Source organism: Notamacropus eugenii, chromosome 4 (assembly GCF_028372415.1).
Source record: "Notamacropus eugenii isolate mMacEug1 chromosome 4, mMacEug1.pri_v2, whole genome shotgun sequence".
Taxonomy (NCBI): Eukaryota; Metazoa; Chordata; class Mammalia; order Diprotodontia; family Macropodidae; genus Notamacropus; species Notamacropus eugenii.
In genome coordinates this window covers 184728097-184740332 of record NC_092875.1, presented here as the reverse complement: position 1 = coordinate 184740332, position 12236 = coordinate 184728097, and the positions used below count along the sequence as shown (strand labels likewise).

The 12236-nt window shown below is 36.9% G+C and overlaps 1 protein-coding gene across 7 annotated transcripts in view; it reads right to left on the bottom strand.

Moving 5' to 3' along the window:
• PHACTR1 (phosphatase and actin regulator 1) overlaps window positions 1-12236 on the bottom strand; it is a 668125-nt gene that overhangs the window by 418799 nt on the left and 237090 nt on the right. The window lies entirely within an intron of this gene.

Genomic DNA, 12236 nt, shown 5'->3' with positions numbered 1-12236 from the left:
CAGCTGTCACAGTCACCAAATAAGGAGAGAACTCCTGTGGAAAAGGGCTCTACTGTCCCCACCAGTGACCAACCAACTCCATCCACAGGTGAGACAAGCCAATCTGGCTGAATCAACAAGGCACCCTGAGGAAGAAACAGGAGGCAGCATATACCAGGAAAGTTGCCACTTTTACTTTCATCTTCCTTCCAGACACTAATAGAGACAGCCCAGATCCCTGACCCAAGATCCTATGGAACAGCAATTCTTCCAAAGTAATGTTTGCAGTCGTAATCCTGATAAGCAACCCCTGTGGAGATACAATGTGTGTACTACTTCTGTAGATGCTACAGCTACATCTTTTGAAGACCCAAGAAGAAAGTTCTTGTCACCAGTCTGTTGCATTGTTGAATGATTCAGCATCAGAAACTGATAGGATTTTTATCAGTGGGAATGACAACAAAAAATGGGCTTTATCATTACTTTGCCACGACATCGTAAGAACAATGACATCTTTCCCTTAGCACAGTGCTTGGCACATAGTAAATATTAATAAATGTTTCATTCATTCATGCATTCATTTCTCTGTTCCAGATTAGGATGGATAGGAAGTATGATTCAGTGGGAAAAGTTCTGAATTTGGAGTCTGGAAACTTGGGTTCAAATCTAGGTTTAGAATTCTAGCAATATAGTCATAGAAGAGGCATTAAACTATCTGAATCTGTTTCTTTAAAATGGGATATTAGTGACTATCGATTTCATAGGGTTGTGATGGAAAATTGTTTTGCAGGTCTTAAACTGGAATATAAATTCTCTGAGGGCAGGCACTCTTTTTAAATAATTTTAAACTTTCTATCCCTTGTGCTTAGATCAGCTTCCTTGAACTTAATAAAGGCTTGTTGATTAATTGAGAATTTATCAATGTTTCTATGTTCTAAGTGGCACAATGCATAGAATCATAGGTTTGCAATCAAGAAAATCCAAGGTAACTTCCTGTCTCAGACATAGTAGTTGTGTGACCCTGCGCAACTCAGTTAACTTCTCACAACCTCAGTTTCTTCATTTGTAAAATGAGAGATTTGAACTCACAGATCTCTAAGGCTCCTTCTAGCCTTAAATCTATATTTTCATATATTTATAATCCTTTCATGATTCTACTTGAATATGTTATATGGAGCACTACAGTCTCTGAAGAATCAAAATTTTGGATGACCCATGGGATGATGTAGAGATGTATGGTATAGGTCAACTGCAACATATTATTAATGATGATTTCGTGTAAGAAATGGCATAAGATATCATCCTGGAAGCATTTGATCAAAAGAGATGGTGGGTCAATCAGAGTGAAAGGAAAAGTGTATTTACAGACAATGTGAGCACTGTACTAGTACTTAGAAATGTTCAAAGACCTAAGGGAATTCCTTTTAGCACATTGGGAAAATACTGTATGGTGGACTTATGGTAGGGAGTGGATGTAAGTATTATACAGGATAGTACCATGATACTTTGGGATTAGAAATACAGAACCTGGCTTTGTGACTCTGATTTTATAAACTTAAGTTTTCTGACCTCAGTTTCCTCATCTGTAAAATGAAGTGGTTAGACTCAATGATCTTTTAAGGTCCTTTATAGTTCTAGATCTATGATCCTAGTATGAGAAGGAACATGATATGTGTTCCTGGAGAGATTATTACAGCAACATTACCATACATGGAATGATGAATTCATTGAAGTTTGTTATATGCATGTTTCTGTATGTTCATAGTACACGCAACTATATTTTCACCTTAATATCATGGGACATTGATATTGGGACTTGATTTCAGATTGTGAAGTAGATCTCATCTCTCTTTAGAATCCCATCCCAACAAAAGACTTTATAAATAGGTTTTTGTCATTAACATTTATCATATTTTAATCTGTTCTTATTTCTCTCATGTGATCTGTTTGTCATTGTAATTGAAATTTAATTATGTATTCAGACACTTGAGACCTTAAGGGCTTGATTAATTAATTATTATGAATATTGCTATTATTACATCAATGTAGGTGTAAGTAGCTGGGTGTTCCCTGAAAGCATTCTTGTAAGTCTGATTAAATAGAACCTACCAGTAGAAAATTAATTTGGTCTGCTTGGAAGACTATATCTGTATATACATAAATATGAAATATATATTATCAGAATATAATTATAGTATATTATATATTTATACCCACTAGAAACAGAAAAGCCAAATTAAAATCTTCTAGATCCCATAAATTGAACCACGAAACCATTTTTATGAGTCAATATAGCGTAATATATTTATAACATATTATGGTATATAAGACAATATTATAAAACATTAAATTAATATATCAATGTATGTAATTAATATAATATGTGCTAGTATGTTATGCAAAAATATCTATTTCTATTGCCAACCTTAATTATTGTGTGGGATTGTGTATACATGCAAGTTTCTTCCCTTGATGTTACATCAATAAAATGCTCTTTGCTACAGATATTCCTCCTTTGAAAGTTGAGAAGATCAGTCTTTTTAAAAAAATCTTCTTTTCTTTCCCATTTCATCTGAAATCACAGGGAGTCAGACTCAATCAAAGCCATTTCATGAGGATATAATTTGAGAAGATCAAGAGGACATTGGTTTCCTGGGATAACAATCATCTCAGTAATAGAATAAGAACTTGAACCATCAATCCACCTTTTGATTCACAAAAAGGGTTTCATGGTTCAGAGTATATGGGATCTAGAAGACTTTAATTTGGATTTTCTGCTTCCAGTAGGTATAAAGTATGCTTTATTGACACTCAGTTAAATGCATTCTAGCAGCCATGGTGACCAGGTGACAGTAGAATGTATAGCATTTAGTTTAGCCTTACTACTTGCAGTTTCTTCAGGGAAGATAAAACAAAAAAGATTTTATCTCATTCCATGCAAATTAGCAAAGATGAAAGAAGATGCAAATAGTCAATGCTGGAGAGGCTGTGGGAAGATAGGCACACTGATGCCCTGTAGATAGAACTAAAAGGTATTTCAACTTTTCTGGATTCCAAGTTGGAATTATGCACTAAAAGTAATTAAATTATTCATATTTTTTGAGCTCTTGATCATGTGCCCAAAGGAAATCTGAGCAAAACAAAAGTCTAATATATACCAACATGTTCAAGTCTCAATTCTTGGCAGTAGTAAAGAACAAACACAATGAAAGCATCCATTGTTTGGGGAAAGGCTGAAAACTCTATGGTGTATGAATGAAATGGAATATTAATGTGCAATAAAAATGATAAATATGAAGAACGCTGAGAAATGTGAGAAGATTCACAAGAACTGACATAGAATGAAATAAGTAGAACCAAGAGGACAATGCGGGTGGTGATCACGGTCATAGAAACAGACAAGTCACTAAAAGGAAGATGAACTCTGAATGATGGACAAACCAACGAAGGCTCTAGGGAAGAGATAAGGAAACATTTGTCCTTCCTCAAAGCAATGATGGGAAACTGGTAGAACAGAATAATGTACAGATTGTTATTCATGGTTTCCATATCTATTTTTTTGCTTCATTTTTTTCTTGTCACAAGGGTAAATTAGTTTGGAGATGATTGTAACGTAGAGACAAAAATATAGATAAACTTTTATTTTTAAAGATAAACCAGAGTTGAACTTGGAGTTAGGAAGATCTGAGTTCAAACTCTGCCTCTGACACTTGCTAGCTATGTATCATGGGCAACCAGTCAATCATTTATTAAGTGAAAACACTGTGCAAGTCATCTCTGAGCCGCACTTTCTTTATCTGTAAAAATAAGTTTGGCCTAAGTAGTCTTGAATGTTCTTTCCAGTTCAGAATCAATGACCCTACGATTGCATGGCTAGTTATTTTTTTATTTTTATTTATTTATTTTTTTTAATTTTTAATGTTCTACAATCACTACAACAAAACTTAGAGATTTCCCCACTCTCTATCCCCCCACCCCCCTCCCTCCCCAAGATGGCATACAGTAATATATAGGATCTACACATACATTCCTATTGAATACGTTTTCACTATAGTCATGCTGTGTAGACAAACTAAAATAAATGGGAGAACTCATATAACAAATCAAAACATAATACACATACACACACACAAAAATGATCTGCTACATTCTGCGATCGAATTCCATAGTTCTTTCTCTGAATGTGGAAGGCATTTAGCCTTAGAAGACCATTGGGAATTTCTTTTTTTATGTTGCATGGCTAGTTATTGATAGAACTGAGCTTAGGGTCCATGTATCCTGACTCCATGCTAATCAGTCATTCAACTATTTATTCACCAAATAGTTATTGAGGCCATAGTAAGTGCTGGTGATTTGGGGTAGAGGGAGTGTCAGTCTAGACCTGTGATTTCATAAATATAAGGAATTCCCAGCAAGGAGATGTTCTCTCTATTCCACTGCCAATTAGTAACTCATATGAAACTTAAAGTCTCAAAAGAGTTGCCAGGGGCCCTGAGTGGTTGTAACTTGCCCATGGTAAACCCAGATCTTTTAGCCACCAAGTTCAGCTCTCTGTCCATTATGCCAAGATGTCCACAGCTAGGTGCTAGAGATAAAAATAATATGGTCCCTGCCCTCTAGGAGCTTCATTGCTCTTGATTTGGAATGGTTTTTGACTATATCACACTTCTGATGGACTTATACTCTTGACCGATTTATTGACTTTATTGATTTTGTTTCCCTCTACTTTTGCTCCTGGTTCCTTTGAATTTTAGTACTTTAGATTACGGTTTACTTAACAGTTATTGTAGTTGCATGCTGCGGTTTCCATGTATGCTAAGGGAAAGATGCTGTCATTTGTCACGAGCATTTTTATTCATGCAATCTCTGGGGTGTATGCTGAGATCTGTGGAAATAGTTATTGAGTTTGCTGTCAAATTTGAAACATCAGTAAAGAATATCAAGTTATCTATTCACTAGCAATTAGATTAAGTAATAGACTTAAAGATGGATATAAAGAAATAGATTTCGATAAAGAAATAGGAGTCTTTGTCTCTCTTTTTGTCTCTATCTATCTATCTATCTATCTATCTATCTATCTATCTATCTATCTATCTATCTATCATCTACCAATCTAAGGTAAATCTAAGGTCCAGCTGCACTGGCCACTTGTTACTTTTTCATCCATAAAGCTCCTGTATTATCTCATATCTTTGGCTTTTCCTCATGCCGGGAATTCTTATTCATCTCCTAGTTTGCCTTACTAGATGCTGGAGTACATAGAGACCTGGGCTAGTGACAAGAATACCTGAATTTATATCTGCTCTCAGACAATTACTAGCTGTTTGACCCTTGGAAAATCACTTAACCTCTCTCTCTTCCTACTTCAGTTTCCTCATTTATATAGGAGATCATAATAGCACCTACCTTTAAGTATTATTGTGAGATATTTGTAAAACACTTAACATAGTGCCTAGAGCCTAGAAGACTCTTAAGGAACGTTTTTTTTTTTTTTTTCCGGAGTGCAATACACCATCTATAGAAGTCCTTTCCCTTTCTTCCATCCTTCTCTATGAGATTACCTTTCATTTACTCTAGAGGTATCATGTATATACATCGTTATTTGCATGTTGTCACACTCATTAGAATGTTTGCTCCTTGTGATGAAGGACTAAGTTTTTGCCTTATTTATTATTATTTATGTCTCTATGTCTCATTTCATAGACAACTACCTGAGTTCTTGAATATGGTATTTGTGTAAAGGAACGGCAGCTCATCTTACTCAAGTGAACAATTGTCAGTAAGCTCATGGGTTATTGGAACTGGAATTTTCTCATCGGGGAAGAGAATAAAGTGAATGCCAACTTTCTACAGAGATGTGAAGGAGCATCACTACAAAATCCTTCACCCTGCTGACTTTCTGCAATTCCTAACCTACTAAATTAACTTCAACTTTGGGTAACCTCCACCATCTGGTTTCTTCTACACCCAGGCTGTGCCTAGAGAAAACTACAAGCTCCTACTGGTTTCACCCATTACAAATTTATGATGCATAAACCTCAGCTGTGACCTGAATGCTGCATGACAAGCTTTCTTTTTGATACTGTATCTCAAACTCGATTAGTTATTTCGTACCTTTTCCTCTTTCCTTAATTCCCTTCAATTCTCACCCTGAATATTTGGAGCAGCTTGACAAGACTGAAGCTGTCTGACAAATATTTCCGTCAGATCTCCTTTTCTGTATTTCTAAAGCCAATCCTTGTCTATTAACACCCAGAGGTGAGTATAAAAGCAAAGCAGAAGGTATGGCCTTGGCTTTTTATTCTATTGGTATATAGGCACTTATTTGTATGGGTCACTACTTTATTTTAAATGTTTCAACAAACATTTGCTTTATATTTTGAACTGGCCACTGTTCTAGGTGCTAGAAACCAATCAATGAATCAATAAGTATTCATTAAACTTCAACTATATGTCAGATACTGGCTTAAATATTAGACATATGAAGGAAATAGTTCTGCCCTCTAGAATCTAACATATAAATGGGGACAACAACATGTACATCTACAGGTACATACAAGATACTTATAAAGTCAATACAAAGTCACCTTGAAGAGGGAAGCATTAGCACGTGGGTGAGCACCAGGAAAGGTCTCTTGCAGAAGGGAAGGACTGAACAATCTTGGAAGAAATCAGGGATTGTAAGAGGTAAAAAATGAGAAGAGAGAACATTCCAGGCACAGGGTAGAACCCTGTTAAGGCAATGGGACAGAAGAGGGAGTGTCATGTTTGACAAGGAGACTAATGTCAAGTGTGTGGAGGGGAAAAAATAGAAGATTGGAAAGGAATAATTCATGCCACACTAATCCCATTTCCTTTTCTATAGTGTATCTGTACTAGTGGGCAGGTGGGTGGTGTTGTGGCACAGGGCCTGGAAGATTTGTCTTCCATGGGTTCAAATCCAGCCTCAGACACTTAGCAGCTATGTGACCTGAGCAAGTCACTTAACCCTGTTTGCCTCAGTTTCCTTATCTGTAAAATGAGCTGGAGAAGGAAATGGCACACCACTCTAGTATCTTTGCCAAGAAAACCCCAAAATAGGATCATGAAGATCTGGAAAAGATTGAAAAGTGACAAAATCTGTTTTGGTAAATCAGGGGAGGGCATAGACAATGATCTCAGAAAAGAATATGACAGTTTCCTTTCGAATAAGATGGGGAGATGTGGGTCAGATGATCCACTAAGGTAGACTCAGAATCTGGTGAATGACTAGACCCAAAAAGTAAATAGGAGATGGAACATTGAGAAGAATACAACGATAGATATGGGACAAGTAATCTTCTCAAAGAATTCACAATTTATTTAGTCTATCCTTCTTAGCCTCATCTCACACACATTTGGGTTTAAGTCTCTGGATATGGGTATTAATTTGCTTGCTTGGACTTGATACCTGTTTGCCTCTTTCTGGTTACCACAGCACCCCTGGACTAGATGCTTAGCTCTCTCTTGACTTCTGGCACCTCTGTATCTTTCTCTGTTTCTTGACCTCATGATTGCCAGGCATACACATTATTTTCCAGACCCCTCTAACTACTGAGAGTTCTGGCTGATACCCACAATCGGGACTGAAGAGCTAAGAAGTGTTAAAAATCAGATATACTCTTCAGTAAACACTGATCTTGAGATATTGTCACCATGGGAACAGGAACGACACTTTGGAAACACCTTTGTTACTCTATTAATTGTGTGAATACCACCTTCAGGTCTATGGGCAACACTCCCCTTTCCTCCTTGGTACCTCTTCCTCTCTTTCATCTCCCTGACTGAAGGTGCTCTGCATCTTAAAAAATGTGTTACTGTTCACTGGGGAAGTTGGAGAGTTCATAAACTAATTACAAAGCATTTTTTAAATTATTTAGGTAAAGTGTTTCAGAAACATTTTACAAGTAATGACAGTGAACCAGGAACACGGGAAGAAATGCTTATGCAATTTAATATGAGAGATGACCCTGAGGGTACCTCTTTTGCCTTGAAACCTTTAACTCATCATTAGTTAACCATGTGGGGACAGAGCTTGTGAGATCATGAGAAATTTAAAAGAAAATTAAGATTATTGCTTTTGACAAGCATGGATAAAGAAAAGATCCCAGTGGATGTTGAACAGTTAGAAACTATTTACAAGTATGTAAGCCAGGGATCATAGATGCATTCTTCAAAAGTGAGAAAGGGAAGCAACAAGCCTTTATTAAGTGCCTACTATGTGCCAGGTACTTGCTAGGTATTTTACAAATACTATCTTGTTTGATCCTCACAACAACCCTCAGGAGTAGGTGTCATTACTATTCTCATTTTACAGTTGAGGAAACTGAGGCAAACAGAGATTAAGTGACTTGTCCAGGGTCTGAGGCTGGATTTAAACTCAGATCTTTCTGACTCTAGATCCAGAGCTCTATCCATTGTATCACCTAGCTGCCTCAAAGGAAAAAAAAAAAACTTCTACTACTCTTTCCTGCTTTTGTGCCCTTGAACATGATGCCTCCAGGTCTGATTTCTCCCATCCCTTCCACTCCTTACAACTTTTGAAACTCTTCCCTTCTTTTTAGGTCCAGATTAGTTAGAAGTCTTTCCTTATATTCTTGAATCAGAAGTGATTTTTCCATCTTGGAACCTCTTGGGTCACTCTGCTGCATCTTTCTGATGTATTTCATAATTTCCTAATCTGTGCTACTAGAATTTGTGTACATGTTTTCTTACTTCACTAGAAAGGAAACTCCTTGAAGGCAGGTGTGTGTGTGTGTGTGTGCGTGTGTGTGCACGCGCGTGCGCTCAGTGCTTAGCACAGGGTCTGGCGCATATTAAGTTCTTTAAAAATGCCTTTTTATTGATTGATTACCGTATTTTCAAACTAGGCACTGGAAGAAAAAAGATGAAAACATACATGACAGTCTTTTTTTCTCTGCCTTTATATCCCTAGCATTTAGTCTAGTACCTCTGGCACAGTGGGATGCAATAGCAGCCAATGTTTTCTTGAATCAAAATGAACTCCACAGACATTTTTGGCAATGAACTGGAGAGCTGCATATGAAGAGCTCTCATGGTAGAGTACTTGTATCTGCAACCAGGCCAGGCATTTCGCAGAAGAAGAATATGGTGGTGTCTAGATGTGTGACTTGAACACTGAATGAATGATTGACCATCCAAATGATGCCCCACTGATTCTTGACATATGTACCATTAGTAACCAACTGAGTAGGCAAAGCCATTATCTTTTTTAAAAAAATTATAAAAAAATAAATATGCTCTCTCACCTGAGATATTATCTTTATTTTTTCATTGTAAACATATTTATCCATTATATTAAAATAATTTTATCATTAGTACACATTTACTGAGCACCTACTATGTGCAGGGCACTATGCTAAGCACTAATGAGACAAAGTAGTAAAAAGTTCATAGAGAGAGAGAGAGGTGGAAGACCCCTTAGAAGTCACCTAAAGACAAACTCCCCTAGTTTTCAGGTGAGAAAGCCAAGGCCCAGAGAGGATAACTAGCTTGTCCATGGTCAAGCAGATAAATTTTGGTATTGTGCCTGATATATAGCTGACATTCAGTAACTATTTACTTGATATATGAATGAATGAATTGTTTCTTGGTTGACAGAACTTTTATTTTGCACATACAACTTATGCCAAAGGGCAGCACTAGTTGTATTTGAAGCATCAAAGCCTATAAAATGTAAATGAGATTCAGGTTCTTTTTCTAATTCCATTCAGGCAGGTGAGGGTCTAGAGTAGGAACAGAACTTTTTTAAGCAATAAGGATGAAGGCAAAAATTAATACTGTCATGCTCGCACTATTTTACTTTTTAGCTTTCCCCTTTCTATTGTTTTAAGGATTATTTTATCTACTCTGGAAGTGTAGTAGCCAATTCCACTGCTAATAGGCTCTGATGTTTAACTTGTTCTGGTTTCTGACCTGTGCTGGTTTACTTTTCCTTAGGAAGCCTGAATACTCTTCCCTCCCAGGAGCTCATCATTTTGCTGCCAGACTTAGTGTGGAAACCCAATTGGCTTGAGCTTCACTGCAGCTCAGAAATCCTAAATTCAAGCAATCCATCAGCCTCAGCTTCTCCCAGTGATGGGGATTCCAGTAGTGTGACAACATGCCCATGTAAATTGTCATCTTTTAGGAAAGGTTGTAGGAGCATAGATTTAGAGCTAGTGGGGTACTTAGAGCTCATTCAATCCAATGTCTTTATTTTATTGTTGAGAAGCTGGAGCCCAGAAAGGTTCAGTGAATTGTCCAAGGTCACACAGAAAATAGTAGAGGATTGTCAGAAGAAACAGCAACATAACTCAATATCTATCCTCTATAATACTGTGATTTGATTTTAAACTAGCTTTAGTATTAAAATAGATGGCATGTTCAAGTGTCTGGAAGTCTTCACAACTACTTTGAACATCTCTAAAAAGAGTTGCTCTGTTAAGGAATCTTTTGCACTCCTCCCCACCACAGAGATGTAAAAAGTCATTTTAAAATGATGGTTCATCCATTTAAGTTCTTCTCTCCCTCCATCATGATGTGTCTCTCACACCTCTATTCAATGAGGATACTTGGTGAAATAAAAATCAGACATCATAAGTTTGGCGATGAGGCTGAATTTTATATCAGTCATTTACCACTGGATCTTGATAAGATAATTTTATAACTCACATAGCTGGGAAAAGGATTGGGCTGAAAGCCAACTGGCTGAGGTTCAACCTAGGTCAAACATTAGTGAAGCTGATAGGCAAGAGGAAAAGCTAAAGGGTGCTGTCAACATAACTTTGGTCCTGGAAGCTGAATGGAGTGTGTTAACCTTGGGAGTCTTCTCATGCTTAGACAGGACCTAAACTGATGACAGGAGCCTGAGATTTCTCTTTTCCATTTTCCCTGAGATTATCTGAGAGGTGGTCTGTAACTGTAGAACAGCTATGGTGGTAGTATCTGTGGAGCTCATCACTCAAGTATTCAAAGAGAACCCTTGTCTCATCCATTTTCATGGTCCTTCCAAATATGCAGTATACAGATAGCACTCTATCCATACTTATCCATTCCCTCCCATAAACTCATCACAAAAGTCCACCCAATATGCTAGTTAGCATTTCTTTATTTCTCCTGACATTACAAAGATTCCTGTGGTGCAAATGGTTGTCCACAGTTGTTGTTTACCTATGTTCCTTTACAATCACATATTTTCCTCAGGTCATCTTTTATTTCTGGTTTTCTAAGTTCTTCATTTGTATCATGCCCCCTCTACTGCCCTCTATGTAATACTTATTTTCATTTCTTTCATTTTATACATACATATACACATATGTATATATATATGTGTGTGTGTGTGTGTGTGTGTGTGTGTGTGTGTGTGTGTGTCCACACTAGCAGCATTTGGTGTACCAGCTACCCTGGTGCTCCTATTATTACCATTTTATAGATGTAGAAAATGAGGCAAACAGCTTAAGCCCAAGATCACAGAGACAGTCAATTTTGGAAGCTCAAGTTGGAACTCAGGTTTTCCTAACTGTAATTCCAAGGCTCTATCCACCATACCACCTAGCTGTACCTACTTCTGTAGTCTTCACAGGACCTAGTATGTTACTGCACACACAACTGATGGTAGATAATTATTTATTAATTTATAGGTTGTCTGGTTTGGAAAAATATATTTAGATTAAAAGAAAGTATGTGGACTTTTTTACTTTCAACCAAAGCGTATATGCATTCAAATGCCAATTGGTTCTATGAAAATACAAACTTAGATGAAATACATTACAAAAGAGTAGTTCCACCAGAAAGATCTTATCCATGTAATAGTAAGATGAGGGAAGATTCTTGGAGTTTGCAATGCTAAAGGGTTCAAGTGATAACTAATTTTCATGTTGGGTGACTGGATAAGTAATATTGTAGCAGAGTTTCTCAGCATCAGGAGTAGGGTTTGGTGAATTTCTGACATTACTGTGAAACAATACTAATTTGAGTGATGATTTGAAGAATATGACTGTTCTTATGACTTATTCTGGGCACAACTCATTGTATTAGCAAATCAATTGGATCCTTAACAGTAGGGATGATAAAGATATTGGGAGATGTTTGTATTGAAAATTGCATCATAAATTCCCTAAAAGATATTAAATTGTACATGAAATACCAAAAATATCTGTTATGGGGACCATTAAGCAGCCTGCCATCAGAAAAGCAGATGCCAGGGATAAATATGCAACTTCAGTTGATAAATCCAA